General features: G+C 60.9%; 1 long non-coding RNA gene across 1 annotated transcript; it reads left to right on the forward strand.

Annotated features, from left to right (window-relative positions):
- Positions 1-13,507: 13,507 nt before the first annotated feature.
- On the forward strand, positions 13,508-15,142 carry LOC142413037 (uncharacterized). Its single transcript, XR_012776669.1, has 4 exons — positions 13,508-13,636; positions 13,854-13,973; positions 14,273-14,317; positions 14,465-15,142. It is a non-coding gene; the product is annotated as an uncharacterized LOC142413037 (long non-coding RNA).
- Positions 15,143-15,930: the final 788 nt, after the last annotated feature.

Below are 15,930 nucleotides of genomic sequence, written 5' to 3' on the forward strand. Positions count from 1 at the left end.
TTGTGGTCAGGGGGCGGCAGGGGGGAGAAGATGCTCCAGTCCCGCTGAGCCCCTCTGCCCCCCAGCCTGGGAGGGAGAAGAGGGGCACGGTGCGGGGATGTGGTTCCCATGGGGATGGTGGACACTGCCCGGGAACTGGGGACATGGAGCTCTGACAAGCTCCTGACACTGCCCATGCTCTCTGTGCCTGCCATCCTTGAGGCAGCTGCCACCTTCACCCCACGGCTGCTTGCCTGCCACGGACCCCTGACCAGAGGAGCCTTGGGAGGTTGGATCCAGATCCTGCTGCTTTCCCAGCCCCGTAAATAATTTCTCAGCCTCTTCGCTGTAACTTGCTCCCATCTATCAGCATTGTCCAAAGGAGCAGACCCTGTGCCCAGCAGGTCTGTCACCTTTGGAGGGCCCAGCAGCATCACCAGGCACATATCTCGAGTGCCTTGTGACTCAGGTGTCCCTTCCAGTGTCCCCCTCCCTTTCACCCCTGCTGGTGGCTATAGCCTGGCTCCTGCTGTCCAGCAGGAGGGTGTTGCAACATGCCTGGCTTGCCAAGTCATCCAGAACCTGCACGGTTGATGGATAACCTGGTTCCCCCCACCACCACCCCTGAGCCCTCTCCAAATGCCCTTGCCAGGAGGCTGGAGCGGTGCCAGTAGGAGATGCTGGGATCTCCACAGGGCTGGAACAACCAGCCCATTAATTCCAGGAAGGCTGATAAGGCACCATGCTGGGCCATGCTGTGCTGTGCTGGATGGTGCAGAACCCTCGGGCGCTGGGATTCAGGGCACTGACCCCTGGCTGTGGGCTCCTGAGGGGCTCTGGTGCCCATACGATGCTTTGGTCCTTGATAACTGCGGATGATGGTTATCCTTGCAGGAGCTGGTGGCTTGCCAGGACCTTGGTTTCAGGCACAGCAGAAGGATCAATGAAAAGCCCCTTCCCAGGGTGGGAACAGAGCACCGTTCTTGAGATGAGGGATGACCCACGGTGCCTGCAGGCTTTCCTGGGAGGGTATGCCAATGACAGAGCAGAGGGATGAGCTCAGTTTGTCACCCCTGTGACTCTGCTGGAGGAACAGCAGGGAGACGGGGCTTTTTGGGGACAGCAGGGGCAGCAGGCACAGGCACGAGGGTCTCTGGATGGTGCCGGTCCCAGCACACCACGGGCAGGAGCTTGCAGGCGGGCTGAGTGCGAGGTGGGCTGAAAGCGCCTTGCTTCAGCCGAGTTATTTTCCCCTATGCTGAGCAGCACGTTTGCAACAATCCCTGTGGTTTCCACCACGTTTTGCACCTCAAACACCAGCTGGAGCAACTCTCTCCAGCGTCAGCACATATTCCCCGTCGGGGTGGCTTTCCAAAGCGATACGGCATCGTCAGCACAGGCAGGAATGACTCTCCCACGGCGGGTTTGCATCCCTCTAATCCTCTGTCGACCCAGGTGTGGTGGCCGCTTGGGTGGTCACTGGCTGGGCGGTCACCCCGTGATCTGCACTGCTGGTTGCACGGGCCCCTGACGCACCGTCCTCCCCCCGGCTTCGCCCCCGTGCTGGCATTTTTGGTGGGCGGTCATTCGTTCCGGGCGAGCAAGCGGTGCTCTCCCCTGATTTACCGTCTGTGCCCTGTTCCCGCTGCCGGGGGTAATGCGTGGGTTTACGGGATGGGGTTTCATTGGCCGTGACTTGGCCTCCCCTGGCATTTCTCCCGTCGAGGCTGCCCGGCCGGTGGGTCGGGCTGTCACTTGGTGTGCCCTGCCGCTGCCGCCTGCCTGATGGAGGCCGGCTCCGGCGGGACGCTATGTACTGCCTAACACCCCTAATAACACTTTGCAGGAGTTGCCTGCGGGCATTTCTGGTTAAGAAGTGTTTAATTGATTACAAAACCATGTAGTGGTGGGAGTTTGCATAATGCTGTTCATGGGGGAGCTGGCAGCAATTTTCAAGGGGGGGAGCGGCAATTACTGCTCCAGGGGAAGAGGGGAAAGGGAGACATAGGGGTGAAGTGACCCAGGGGATCCCCATAGCAGGGGAGGGGGTCCGGGGCTGCGCCTTTTCCTTCTCCAGCCTCTGGGGATTCTGGTCCCACCTTGCAGAGGAGCTTTCCTGTCCCATTCACCCCCTCCCAGCACCCTGGCACTGCTGTGCCCTTACTGAGGTGCAGGTTTAAAACCCTGCTGGGGCATGCTGGGGCTCTGGACAGGGATCCCCAGTACTCCCAGTTGCAGCTGAGCACTGGGGGGCTCAGCTGACACCCCGGGGCCTGCCCCCAGTCATACCTCTCCCTGCTTTATAACCTGCTCCCGGGGAAGCCTTGAGCCAAGCGGGGACTTGTGTCCTGGCTTGTCCCGGGCTGAGGCACGGCTCACCTGCTGATTTTAGTGCCCATGGTGTCCTCACAGGCATGGTGGCACCAGCTGGCATTGCCCCATCACCACCATCCACAGCTCCGTGGCCCCCTCCCCTGCATGGGGAGCAGGTCCTGTGGGGTCCGTGGGGTGGCTGCCATGGGGAGCAGGTCCCACGGGGATCACAAGGAGGCTGCTGTGGGTAGCAGGTCCTGTGGGGTCTGTGGGGTGGCTGCCACGCCACTGTTGGCTGTGCCACGCACTGCTCCAGGCTCAGCTTTGCCAGCTGGTGCTGGCGGCCCAGGGAGCTGCACCGGGCTGTGCCCAGGTCCCGGGGGGACCGGATCCCTGCAGGGTGGCCTTTGGGTAACCCCCAACCCATGCCGCAGCTGAACAGGGCATCCAGCCCTTGGGAAGGGGAGGGCTCGGCAGGAAGGGAATGGTGACAGGGACATTGGAGGGAGAGCACCGGGGGCGGGAGGGAGTGGCGGCTGCAACCTGCCTCCTTCTGCCATCCCTATAAATGGGAGGGAGCAGGACTGCACCTGTGGGACTCCAGCTCTGCAGGAGAGAGGCAGGCAGGCGGGCAGGGACGGACAGACGGAAGGACAGACAGAGCTGCTCCTCGCCACTTTCGCCTGCCTTTGAGCTTCCCAGTGCCCTGCCTGCGTGGAGGCCTGAGGCATGGGGACCAGGGGATGGACGCTTTCCACCTTCATGGGATGCTGCATATGGATTCTGCATGGTACGTCCTATATTTTTCTGCTAGCACATGTGCTACCCAAGCCCTTGCAGGGCACAGCAGGTATGCTTGTGAGCTGCTTTTGCCTCCTGGCTGCACTGGAAACTCCTCTTACGACCAGTCCTTGCAATACATCGCAGCCAAAGAGCTAGAAAATTGTTTCACGGGGCAGGCATCACCCTGAGGGGCTGGTTGCAGGTGTGGACCTGTGCGAGAGGCGAGAGCCCAGCCCAGGAGCCTGTGTGCAGCCGTGTACCCCTCCAGCAAGGCAGCCAAGGGAAGCCAGCCAGCAGAGTGGGGCTCCAGGGATGCTCTCATCCCTCCCACGTCCCGCGGAAGAGCAAACGCCAGTGCTCCATGCTGGGGCCTCTCTTGCACAAGCTTCCCATGAACGGGCGGTGTGGGGTAGATGGAAGGTAGATGGAAGAATTCTTCTCCACATGGAAGAATTAAGATAAAACACAGATTTACTGTGGTGGAGTGTGCCAAACTAACATGGGGGGACTTGACTGATGTGCTTAGTTTTCCCTGAGATGGGGAGGGAAGCAGCTGAGATCCTCTGGCTGAGGGGGGTTCATGCAAAGAGCTTATTTCAGCCCCGAAGATGGTGAGGAAGCAGCCTGCCAGGAGGGGGAATGGAGGGCTGGAGGAGGATGGACCTCTCGAGGACTGGTCTGGCATAGGAGATAATGTTCATTAATGACTCCGGCACAAGCTATCTGCAAACTAACGAGCTGAGCCGGAGGTGAGGTTGGAGGCACCTTTGCTGCAGGGGGATCTGGCTGCCTGGCAGGGGGAACCTGATGAACCAGAGCACCGGGATGGGGAACAGGCTTGGGCTGTCAGGCTGCGGTGAAACCCTGCTGGGTCTCACCCTCGGGGTGCCCTTCGTCTCCCCTAATTGCAGCTGCCTAAAGTCAAGCGTCAGCAGATCCGCCTGGCTCCTTCTGGAGCCAACGGCGGCAGCTTGGTCTCCCCGGAGCCTGCATCCGTGTCCTAAAAATAAGACTGGGTGAAATGTCACCCATGGGTGCCAGTGGGTGCTGGGAGAAATGCCTGGGATGTGGGGTGGTGTCTCCTTCTCCTTTTAGTGAAGCTCCTGGATGTGGGGCAGGATTTTGGCAGCAGGAGGAGGGAGCTGTGAGCATGGCTTGGCCCTGGGAGCCTGTAAATATTCCCTCCACAGGCAGGGAACCCCTGGTGCCTGTGCCCAGCTGGGGGCAAGTGGGACGGGGGCAGGAGCAGGTGGGTTCCCACCCTGGGAGAGGTTTAACGAACCTGCTTTAACTGCAGCAGGTCAGAAGCCATTTGCAGTCAGGCAATGTTTCACTAAGCCCCGGCTGTCCTATCTGCCAAAGGGCTTTGGGTAAAGTGTATTTAAATGTCCCTCAGACACCTGAAAGGTGAAAAAACGCAAGAACCCCCCAGGCTCTGCAGAAGCGACTGCGCTCAGGGCTGTCCCTGCAGCGAGGCAAAGAGGGCTGAGGGCTGTCGTCAGGCGGCAGAGCCCCACAGACACCCCTGGGGCTATGAACTAGACTTACCGGGCCCCAGCTCTTCCCAGTGGCCAGGCGGTACCATCCCCAGTGTAACTGGGCTAGGTTACAGCAGCTGCTTTTGCCTCCATGTTTGCACCAGCATCTCTCCCTGACCTGTGATGAGCTGTGTCCTGTCTCAGCTGGCAGCTGCTGATGCTGGGGATGCAGAAGGTGCTGTGCAGTGCTGTGCCTAAGGCAGCCCAGGCTGCGCTCCTCGGCTCTTAAATCAGAGCCTTGTAAGGCTGTGGGATGAGGCAATAGGGTTTAAGAAGGGGTGGGAGCATCCTGATTCTCAGCTGGAGGGGATGCACGGCGGAGCCTGTCAGGCTGCTGGCTCTGGCACCCAGCGTAACACTCCGCTTTGTTCCTCTCCGCAGGGCTCGGGGCTGCCACTGCTGTCCCTGTCACTACTGAGGGGCCATTTGCTATGGGGACATCTTCTCCCATCACAGCGGAGAGTGAGGGGCCCCGTGCCCCGGTGATGGGCACTGCGGAGACAAGCACTGCAGCAGCTGATGCTGAGATATCTGAGAGCATCCCCGCAGGGAGCCTGGCAAGCCCGTCCTTCCCTCCTGGGGCTGAGCCAGATGCTTTGGTGACAGCAGTGAGTGAATACGGCTCTACAGTACCAACTTTGACGAACGTGACCAAGCCTCTTAACGTGCCTCAGGACAACGAGAGGGGTCCGGCTGCTCCCACTGCAGCTACAACCGCTGCTGCCATCTCCGCACAGCACCCTGCTGTCACCCCAGAAGCGGAGCTTGATGTAACAGGGACCACTCCTGATGCACCCCTGGGGGCCACCCCTCTCTTTACAGACGTGAAGGAGGACGTCCTTGCGGCTGTGACCAGAGAAGGAGTAGAAGATCTAGACCCCACCGCCAGTGCCATGTCCCCCACCACCACCCCTCCGCTGGTAGCCACCTGGTGGGCACAGCCAACTGCTGGCAGCCCTGTGGGTGCCAATGTCACTGTGCTGCCGAGCCAAGGGCTGACCACAGCCACGGGACCTGTCGAGGAAGGCATATCCCTGCCTGTGGATATCCAAAGTGAAGCCAGTGCCAACTCCTTCAGCCCCAGTCCCAGTGCCGGGGGACTGCTCACGACCCAGCAGGATGGGGTGGTGAGTGGGGCCATGGGCATCACCCCGGAGTCAGTGGGAGAAACGGCCCCGGCTGCCGAGGAAAATCCCTTGGCTTCGGTGCCCGGAGATGGGGGCGATGCAGTAAATGGTGAATTCAGCACGGCTGGCTCATCCCGCCCGCCTCTGGAGAGCATGACAGTGTCGGGAACAGTGGAAAACCCAGGGGAGTCCTCCCTCCTCCCTGCCGAGGCTGCACCGAGCCCGGCTGCTTCGCTGGCACCGGCTGGCGGTGGGGACAGGGGCGGGCAGGGAGCTCCTGGCATGTCATCGGACACTCCTGGTTCATCCTTGTTGCTCACAGCCAGTGAGGCACCCGCAGTGACAGGGGACACAGCCACCTCGCTGCCGGCCCTAAGGGTTCCCACTGATGCACAGGGTGACATGAATCCCCCAGCCTTGACCACCGCACTGCTCACAGGGGATGTGGGGGCTGTGGGTCTGGCTGAGCCATCCCTGCAGCCTGCCCCATGGCAGAGCCCCACTGGAGAACAGTCATCTCTGATTGCTGCTGCCCTGCCAACCCCCACGGACACCCCCAGCGCTCCTGGGGCTGCTTACCCGCCCCTGGGTGTTGCTTACCCGCCCCTGGGGGCTGGCACCCTGCCTGCAGCTGACGAAGGGACAGAGACACCAGTGAGCTCTGACTTCGGTGCTGCCCCAGGAGCACCCATGTCTCCATCCCTCGGAGGGTCACAGCCATGGGGGACGGCAGCTGGTGTTCCCCAGGGAGCTGACGGACCCAGCACTGGACTGAATTCAGCTTCAGATGCCCCCAGCCCAGTGTCTTTTGTACCTGATGGACTGGCATGGCCTGCTGCTGGGGTCCTGGCTCAGGGGGCCGAGAGTGCAGGGGAGCCAGCACAGGCAGGAGGTCCAGGGGATGGCAGTCCCTATGCAGATACCAAGAGTGACACGAGTCCTTCAGCCATCAGCGCTCAGCAGGACCCTGCTAACACTGGAGAGCCGCCAGCAGGAGGAACAGGGCCTTTGGTGAATGCTGAACTGCCTCCTCCCTCAGCTCCTGGGGACGGAGCAGGAGCAGGAGCAGCCCCAGCACTGGGACAAGTGTCCCCGCCTGGTCCTGCACCTCCTGGCAGTGCTGGGCTGGAGCCCAACCTCTCGGGGGCTGAAGGGCCAGGGGACCTGCCTGGTGAATCCCCCAGCACTCCTGGGGCTGCTTACCCACCCGTGGGGGCTGCGGCCAGCCCCGTGTCTGGGGCAGAGACACCAGTGAGCCCCGACCTCGGTGCTGCCCAGGGAGCACCTGTGCCTCCATCCCTTGGGGGGTCACAGCCATGGGGGATGGCAGCTGCTGCTCCCCAAGGAGCAGGTCTCCCCGGAGCTGAAGGACCAGACACCAGCTTGACTTGGGCATGGGATGTCCCCAGCTCAGCAGCTTATGGGCCGGCAGGACCCCCATCACCTGCCCTTGGGGACCAGCTTGGCCCAAACCTGGGGCTGCCAGCAGTGGAGGAGCATGGAGCCGGCACGGCAGAGCAGCCACTGGGAGGAGCGGGCAGCAGGACTGGGTTTGAGCCATCCATGAGCTCGGCTGCAGGCAGCGGGATGGCAGCTGGGATGGATCAACTGCCCGGTGCAGGGTCCCCATCCAGTCCTGCCTCTCCCAGTGGTGCGGCCGCAGCATCCTCCGTTTCAGATGCAGCCAGCCCAAGTGCCCTCAAAGGAGCGGGAGGTGCTCCTGGAGCTCTGCAGCCTTCCCTGGGTGCGGGGCCAGGCGTCCCTCCTGCTGCAGGAGAAGGGGCAGCTGAAGCGGCTGGTGACGGGGCATCCCTGGGGCAGTCCCAGGCCCCTGCCGGAGTGGCACCAGCTGGTTCAGGAGCCCCTGATGGAGAACTGGGAGCCGTGCTGCACTCTGCATCTTCCTCCCCATCTACAGAGGGGCCTTCATCTCCTGGGATGGTTGGCGAGGCTGCCAACAGAGCAAGCCTTCCTGGAACTGGTGGAGCTGGCAGTGGCTTGGAGACTGCTGGCCTGGTGGAGCCCCCTGTGTCTGCCCCCGGTGTCCAGAGTGGTGCCGATCTTGGACTTTCTGATGCAAAACTGAGCCAAGTCAATGTGGTAGAGCTGCCAGGAGGAGCCTCGGTGAAGGAGGGACCTTCCCCTGGTGCCAGCCTGGGAGAGGGCGCGGGAGCCATCATACAGATCGCATCGGGAGCGCTGGCCCCGTCTGCCCTCACCTTCCCCCAGGAGACGCAGCCCCCGGTCCCGGTGGCTCCAGACGGCAGCGGCGTCTCTGAGGGCACGACCGCCTCGCTGGCTTCTCTGCTTCTTCCTGGGCATGGGCTGAGCTCGGGGCTGGCACCCAATGGGGACCCCCACTCTGCCCCCAGCACCCAGAGCGGGAGCAGACCCCTGGTGCCGGGGGCACCAGGTGGGCTGGCAGGAGATGCTGGAGGCACTCAGACATGGTCTCTTGAAGACGAAGTGGCCTCAGGAATGCCGGCACCTTTGGGAGAAGCGTCCCCCCGTGCCCCCGCATCCCCCAGTGCTGCCCTGGTGCTGCCTTCTGCTCCACAGAGAGAAAACACTGCAGAGGGGGCATCCGCCGACCCCAGGCTTTCCACTCCGCTTTCGGGACGTGAGTTGATAGTGGGGTCCTCTGCAGGGGGAAGGGGAGAGCTGGGGGCTGCCGCGCTGGGGGGGCCTGCCCTGCTCCTGCCTCCCCTGGGAAGCCCCAGGGTCCCCTCCAGCCCTGTTCTGGGGGAAGCAAGTGCCGTGTTCCCCGGAGTGATGGCCGGGCGAGGAGACATGGCTCGGCTCCTTCCTGGTGTGACTGGAGCCGGGGCAGCCATGGAGACCCCCGCTCACACCCCGCCAGGGGGGAGCCCAGGGCTCCCTGGCCTTCCTCCTGCCGGGATCGCTGCTGGCAGCCCCGGATCGAAGGTCCCGGGACCAGGACCTGCTGGTGGCTTGTCACCCGCCACCCTGCAGCCGTTCATGGGTGGCAAGGTGACCACCAGCCTTGCAAACGGAGCCCCTGCTGCTGGTGGGTCAAGCCTCCCCGCAGCCTTCCCAGGCCAGGGGGGAGCCCGGGGGGGGTCCCCAGCCACCCTGCGCCCAGCCGTGTCCTGTAGCCCGGCTGCTGCCAGCCCGGCTCCGCCAGCCCCCCTCCCCTCGGGCAGGGGGACCCTCCCCAGGCCAGGAGCAGCCACTGTCACCTCCCATGCATCGTCCCCCATGTTTCCAGCTCCGCCAGGAAAGCCGGTGGCCGCCCCGACCCTGCTGCCTGGCCCCGCAGGTACGTGAGGCTTGGGGGGCGGCTCGGGCGGGAGGAGCACATCTGGCCTCCTGACGGACCATCCTGGGGGACATTCGGTGCCCAGAGACCGAGGGGGCTATTTGGAGCCAGGACCCCCTGGGGAGACGCACCAGGAGGAGCTCCGGCACATAAGCTTGCATCTTGGGCAGGCTGAGCCTGCCTTCAAGTGTGGTCCCGTCAGCTGGAAAACCAATCCCTTCCAAATGCTTTGTTTTATTTAACAGACATAAATAGGGAGCTAGAGGCTGTAAGCATCTCTAGAAAGAGCTGTGGGTGTTTAATTCCCTGCCGCCCCCCTACCACAGTCCTGTACAATATTTTTCCCCTCCTAACGGCAGTCCTTCGGTGTGGTGCCTCAGCGGGGCTGGAGCAGGAGGGGACAGTGACCACAAGGGCCATCACAGTGGGTTTAGGGCAGCTGTGTATGTGTAAGGCAGCAAAAGAGGTGGCAGCAAGCTCCTGCAAGGGAAGGTGACATGCAGGGTGTCCCAGGTGGCTATCGGCAGTGTCCCCCCATCCTCCTGCTGCCCAGGCTGTGTCCCTTTGGAGACAAAATCATTTCAGCCCTTTGAGTTTTTGGCACAGACTTACAGCTTTGCTGTAAGTGTGTTTTGTTTGGTTTTTTTTGTTTGTTTTCTTTTCCAGTTGCAGCTGTGCCCCTCTATGCGTACGGAGCGAGGGAGAATGATTTGGAGTACGTGGATAGGAAGGTGGATTTTAATTCTCCACTTTTCAAGCCCGAGACTGGATTCCCATTTGGGAAAACCCTGCACGACTCTCTCTACGTGAGTCTACCTTGGCTTGACTTTCTGTTGGGCAAGCGGCCGTCCCCCAGAAGCCTGGGGGAGGCACCAGGGGCCAGGTGCCTGGGATGGGACACTTGCGGGGGCAAATCAATTGGGATGCTGCCGGGATCTGTTTACAGGAGGTGACTTTGTGGCCATTTTGGCGGTGGTGGGTGGTGGCCTTCCTTGGGCATTGCTCAAAGTGGGCTTGGAAATGGGAGGGTTGCCACCCCCGTGTCAGGGGGTCCCTCTGGTCCTGACCTCACCTGATGGAGGGATCCCTCTGCTCAGTTTACAGACAACGGACAAATCATTTTCCCAGCCTCGGACAACAGCATCTTCACGTACCCCAACCCTCCTCCCAGTGGCTTCAACGGCCATGAAAAGGTTCCCATGATCGCCGTGTTTTGGGACAATGCCGACTTCTCCAGAGGCATTGGCACCACCTTTTACCAGGTGAGTGAAGTCACCCGGGTGCATGGTTGCATGAAACACCTTTTGATGATAAACTCATCACCTATTCTGTGGATGCCCCTTGAGATGTGTAATTGATGGAGCCCATGAATGGTGTTTCCCTTTTCTGGGCCAAAGCTAAGAGCTGTTGCTCCTGTGTGTGTCACCTCTTGAGCCGTCCAAATCTCATCCAGACCCTCAGTCGCAGTACTCCGTGCATGACCCCAATCTAGACCTGTCTTTGCCCTGGGAGCTAACACAGATGTGGGTGTACCCAACCTGCAGGAGTTCCCCACCCTCAACACAGACAAGCCTCCATTTGTCCGCGATGTGGAAGCGAAGGTTCGGCGGTACCTGAGGTCCTCCTACTCTGCAGCCTGGACCCTGAAGATCACCTGGGAGAAGGCACCAGCCTACGCAGCACGGACTGACACCTGGAGGGTAAGGGGCTGATGGAGCTCAAGGGCTTGTTGAGTTGTCAAAAAAACCCCAAGACCCATGGGCGATCACCTTGTCTGTGCCTGAAAATAAGAACCAGTTTTGTGAAAAAGGTCAGTCTTGAAGACTTTTGCCAAAAAGAACTGGGCTGTGCCCATGTTTTGGTGGGTTTCAGGTTTTTTGGGGGACGTCTTTAGTTGAACTTTCCCTGCTCCATAAAATCTTTCTCTTCAATGCGGTGGGAGTTTATTGTGCACCAGAAACACTGTTCTTCAGGAGCATAAAATTGGGTGAATTTGAGGCTTCTCATGGTACAGCATCAAAGTAAAACCATCATATTTTCCACACAAAATGTGAGCCAGCCCAGGCTGCGTTTGCCTTGCACATCAGGACCTCATGTGCTGATGGTCCGCTGTTCCCCAGTGAGCACTGACCCACGCTCCTAATTTTAAACCCAACAGCTTTGCTCTCTTTCTTACCTGTCCGCAATGCTTCTCCCCAGACAATCACATACCAGGCCGTCCTGACCACCGATGGCTTCAGGTCCTACGTCCTGATGCTGTACCAGGAGGGAGGCATGCGATGGGATTACACCAGGCTCACTGCCACCAATGTGCTCATCGGCTACACCAGGTACAGCAGGCTCAGCACCCTACCCCTGCCTCCTCCGAGCGCTGGGCTGCGTGCCACCCCCTGCTCTGGCTGGTTTAATCCTTCCCCGCTGTGTCCCATGAACTGCTCTGCAAGGATAAGGGCAGCCCAGATGGGGTCTGCACATCCATAGAGCCTAACGTATGGGGGTCTCACAACCACATTTGCCCCGTTAGCGGATGGATCATGCTGCAGCACGCTGACTTGCTGGGCTGTGCTTGTTGTAAGATCCACACACCCCTGTGGGGTCCAGGGCCCCCAGCATCCTGCTGGTTTGGGTGGAAGGAGCGGGGAATAGGAGATGTTTGCTGAACTTTGCACCAGTCAAGGGAAGGGATTTCCGCTGCTTGGCCGGAGCGGTCGCTTCCTGCCTCCTCGCATTACGTCTTGCCCCGTGCATGCCGTCTCCAGGGTTTGCTCATTAGCTGCTTGCTGCAGCTGGGTAAGGAAAAGGTGGCCGGGACGGGAAGCGCGGGCGGCACAGGCATGTGTGTGCTTGCCTGTGCATGACCGCTCGTGGGTTTCCACTCCATATTGCCCTGCAAGATGCTGGAAATCATGGAAGCTGGTCGTGGGGGTTTTGAGATGTCCGCGGGTTCAGCCCATGATGCAGCAGGAGCATTTGCAGCACCTAAAACTAACCGCACCCTGTAGAGAGAAGGCAGCAGGCTGGGGGAGCTTGTGCCTTTGCCCTCCTGTCCCTGGAGCTGCGATTTGGGTGCTCTGGGGTCCCACTGGCTCAGGATCAGGGAAGCTGAAGGGCAGGCTGGGGCTGGGATAACTGCACCCGCGAAGAGCAACCCCTGATTTTTCCCCTTTCCTCTGCATGCAGCGGGGATGGCTTTTACCACAATGACGACCTGACTCAGAGACCTCCAGCTGCTAAATATCGCCCTGACCAGTTCAGGGGCTACAACACAGGTAGTGCCGCACAGCCGGGAAGGGTTCACGTGGCCCCTCAGGGGGTTAGGGAAGGGCTGTGTGGGGAGGGGGACGTTCCCAGGGGATGAAATCCACCCTGCCACTGTGGCAAGGCTCTCACTGAGTTCACTGAGGCCGGGCTTTCCCCCCAGCCAAATAAAATGCTTCCCCTGGGTACCAGCTATGCCCTGAGGCCGAAACATCCTTGATGTGTCCATGGACCCTTTTTCTTGCAATGGCTCTGTCCCAAGGCTTTCTTCTTTGGCGAGAGCCTCTTCCCTTGTTTCCCTGCTGTTGGGTGGCTGTTAAGCATGGGGTCCCATGGCTGGGGGTCAACACAGGCTTAGCTTCCAGCATCAGCATCATTCGGCTCTCGCCTCGAGCAGAAACTGCTGCTGCAGCCCCCTTGGCTGCAGGTGGCAATTCATGGTTTCTCTCCCCGCTCAGACCTCCGTGGGCTGTGGATTTACAAGCTGGAGAGCCGCGTGGGCGTCAACTACCGGCTGAAGTGCCTGGCGTGGACAGGGCGGCAGCAGGAGCCGCGGGCTTGGACCCAGGGCCTGCCTGCCTGCCCCTGCTCCCTGCAGCAAGGGCAGCAGGACCCGCGCTTCAAAAGCAGCCGGGGAGGCAAGTGGACACGCCGCTTCCCCACCCTCCTCGTCACCGAGCTCTCCCTCACCATCTCCCCTGCAAGGGTGGCTGGGGTCCCTCCTGGCTGGGCAGACAGGGGACCCCAAGGAAAATGAGGGAGGGCTGCCCTTCCTTGCAGAGACAGGGAAAATGGGGAGGTACGAGGGCTGACCCGTCCCTGTCTTGTTGGACTGGATGGAGCTGTCTAAGCTGCGTGGAGACAGGGCGATGGACACTGCCCAGCACCGGGCTCTCACCTTGGGAGACTACTTGGATGGTCTCCATCAGTCTCTCCAAACCGCCTGTAGCACCATGGGTGATGTGGTGGGAGAGGTGGATAACAAGGAGCCAACCCCGGCCCCGCTCGTTGCCCTGGGGCAGGGATGCTGGCTGGGAAGAGCTGCACCGGGGCAGGGATGCTGGCTGGGAAGAGCTGCACCGGGGCAGGGATGCTCGCTGGGAAGAGCTGCACCGGGGCAGGGATGCTCGCTGGGAAGAGCTGCACCGGGGCAGGGATGCTGGCCGGGGCGAGCTGTGCCGCGGCTCACTGCTGCCCTGTTGCAGGCTGGTGGGCTGCCCGCGTCTCCATGCTGCACTCCGCCTCCCCCAACCAGCACGGCGCCGGCGTGCGCTGCCTGTACGACAGCCAGAGCCAGCTCATTGAAGGGCGGCAGGAGAGGTACTGGAGGTCCTCCAGGCAGGCGTCCCCCTACCGCGGTAAGCACAGCCAGCCCTGGCGTCCCCTGGCTGAGGCTGGCATTGCTGTAGCCTGTAAATCATTTTAATCTCCGTGCCAACCTATTTCCTGACATGCTGTTGCGCTCGGTGGGAGCGTGGACCTGCCAAAAGCCAAGGCGAACGCCCTGCCTGCCCAGAGCCAGCCTGTCTCCCTCTCCTCTCCCCTTCAGCCCCTTACGCTAATTTTTGTCTCCAGACCAGGAGCTGAAGTTGTACGACTGGTGCTGTAACCAGGCGGGCAGTGCCCGCCTCTGTGCCCGCTACAGCGAGAAGAGACCAAAGATCGGCTGTGATGGATACCAGTCACCTGGCACGGGTGGGTTTGCAGCCCGTGCGTGCCAGGGTGATGCTACCTTGGTGCCCGGGGCTGGGGGGAACATCCCAGCCACCCCATGGTTAAGGCAGGAAGAGCCCCGGGGCAGATGAGGGATGGGTTCTGGGGTGCTCACGTGTGGGTTGTGCTGTGCCCTGGGCTGTGCGAGGTTGGGTGTGGGCATCTCCCTCAGCACATAACCACCGGCATAGTCTGGGGGTGACAGCACCGGGAGGGCAGGAGGACGGCAGCTAATGCGGTTGTCGGTGTGAGCTGATGTGGGGCTTGCTTGCAATCCCCAGCAGGTTCCTCAGAGGAGTCAGAGAGCGACTCAGAGGAGCAGAATGGTGAGCAGGCTCAGGGGTCTCCTCTCCGCCAGCAGCTTCCTGCTGCCCCCATCCCTCCCCGCGTGGAAACTCCCCGGGGGCTCCCAGCTCACCCCAGGCCCCCGGGGAGGAGGTGGCTGGACAATCCTCATTTCTTCTTCTTTGCAGATGGAGAGGACAAGTAACTGGGGGTTGCACATCTGCGACATGGTCCAGGCCACGGCTGATCCTCCGAGTCCTTTGTTCCCGCTCGTCCCCTGTGCCCCCCCACTGCCCCCAGCACCCATCACCCCTGTCCACCATGCAGGGCAGCTCACTTGGATGGTGCCTGCAGTTGCCTTCACTGGCACCAGTTCACTTTTCTAACCCAGACTTGTCCCAAGAAGTCAGTTGCTTTAATCACCCTTCCCCAGCTGCAGCTGAGAGGGTGCTGATGGGCACCTCCTTGCTGGTGGGGAGGTGGGCAGGTACCCCCCCACCATCTCCACCACCCCCTGTCCTCCCTGCATCCTGCTGTGCCTCCCATGCTGCGGGGTGAGGTTGGCCCCCCAGCACCCGGGGAATGGGGTTTTGCACCTTGCAGGGATCGACGGCGGCCGAGCCCTCACCAGGCTTGCCCTGTGAGCCAGTCCTGTCTTGTCCCCCACTTCTGTCCCCCCGCCGTCCCTCCTCGAGTGGTCCCCAGGCCCTGTGCCCAGGAGAAGGGGCGATTCTCCAGATCAAGCCAGAGGCTGCTTGATGCCTCTGCTGGGTGTGTGAGGGCAAAATGCAACCCCATGATCAGAAATGCTGGGAGAAAAATAATTTTTCTGTGCATAAGAGGGCATCTGCCTTTCTTTAAAAAAGAAGAAAATCCTTGTCAAATCTTGTTTGTTCAATAAAGCCTTCGAGGTGTCTGAGCATCACTGATCCTGCGGCAGCCACGTCCTCTGCTGAACTGGGTGGGAGGTGGTGGGGACAGGTTGGGGACAGGTTGGGGACAGCGACATTGCAGGATGCTGCTGCCCTCCGAGCTGGTGCTGGGGATGTGAGGGTCTGGGCTGCGGCTGGGCTCTGGGGCAGCGGGGCTGGAGCTGGGGTCTGCCGGGGTCTGATGCACCCTCCTTGGGCACAGCATCTCCCCACAGCAGGGGCAAAGGGCTGTGGGGTGGTTGCGGGGACCGCGGCCTGGCCTGTGTGACCTGAGCCACTGCAAGTGGTGCCTGGGGAGAGCCGTGAGGGAGACTTGTGGCTTTGCAGGGGGAATGAGGGGACGGAGCAACAAAAGAAGCTACATCCGTCTTCTCTTTGGCCCTGTGGGTAGGACCAGCAGAAAGCAGGGACTCGAGAGCTTGGTGACAGGGAAGCAGGGCTGGCACACGGGCACCATGGGGTTACTCTTTACTTAACTCAGCAGCATGCCTTAAGTTTTGGTTTATTCTATTTTATTCCTAATGGGTTATAATCGCTGCATTGCCTCACCGAAGTCTGCTATCAGCAGCTCTGCCACGTCCAGTTACATTGCACTAGGGCAGACCCTGGTGCAGACACACTCAAGGACTATCCCAGTTGCTTCTGCAGGTCCTCAGGGGAGGGTGAAATCCTCTTGCTTTGGCCAGCCAACATAAAACTACATTTTTCATTCAAAAAAAGCA

Source organism: Mycteria americana, chromosome 7 (genome assembly GCF_035582795.1).
Source record: "Mycteria americana isolate JAX WOST 10 ecotype Jacksonville Zoo and Gardens chromosome 7, USCA_MyAme_1.0, whole genome shotgun sequence".
In the NCBI taxonomy this organism is placed as follows: Eukaryota; Metazoa; Chordata; class Aves; order Ciconiiformes; family Ciconiidae; genus Mycteria; species Mycteria americana.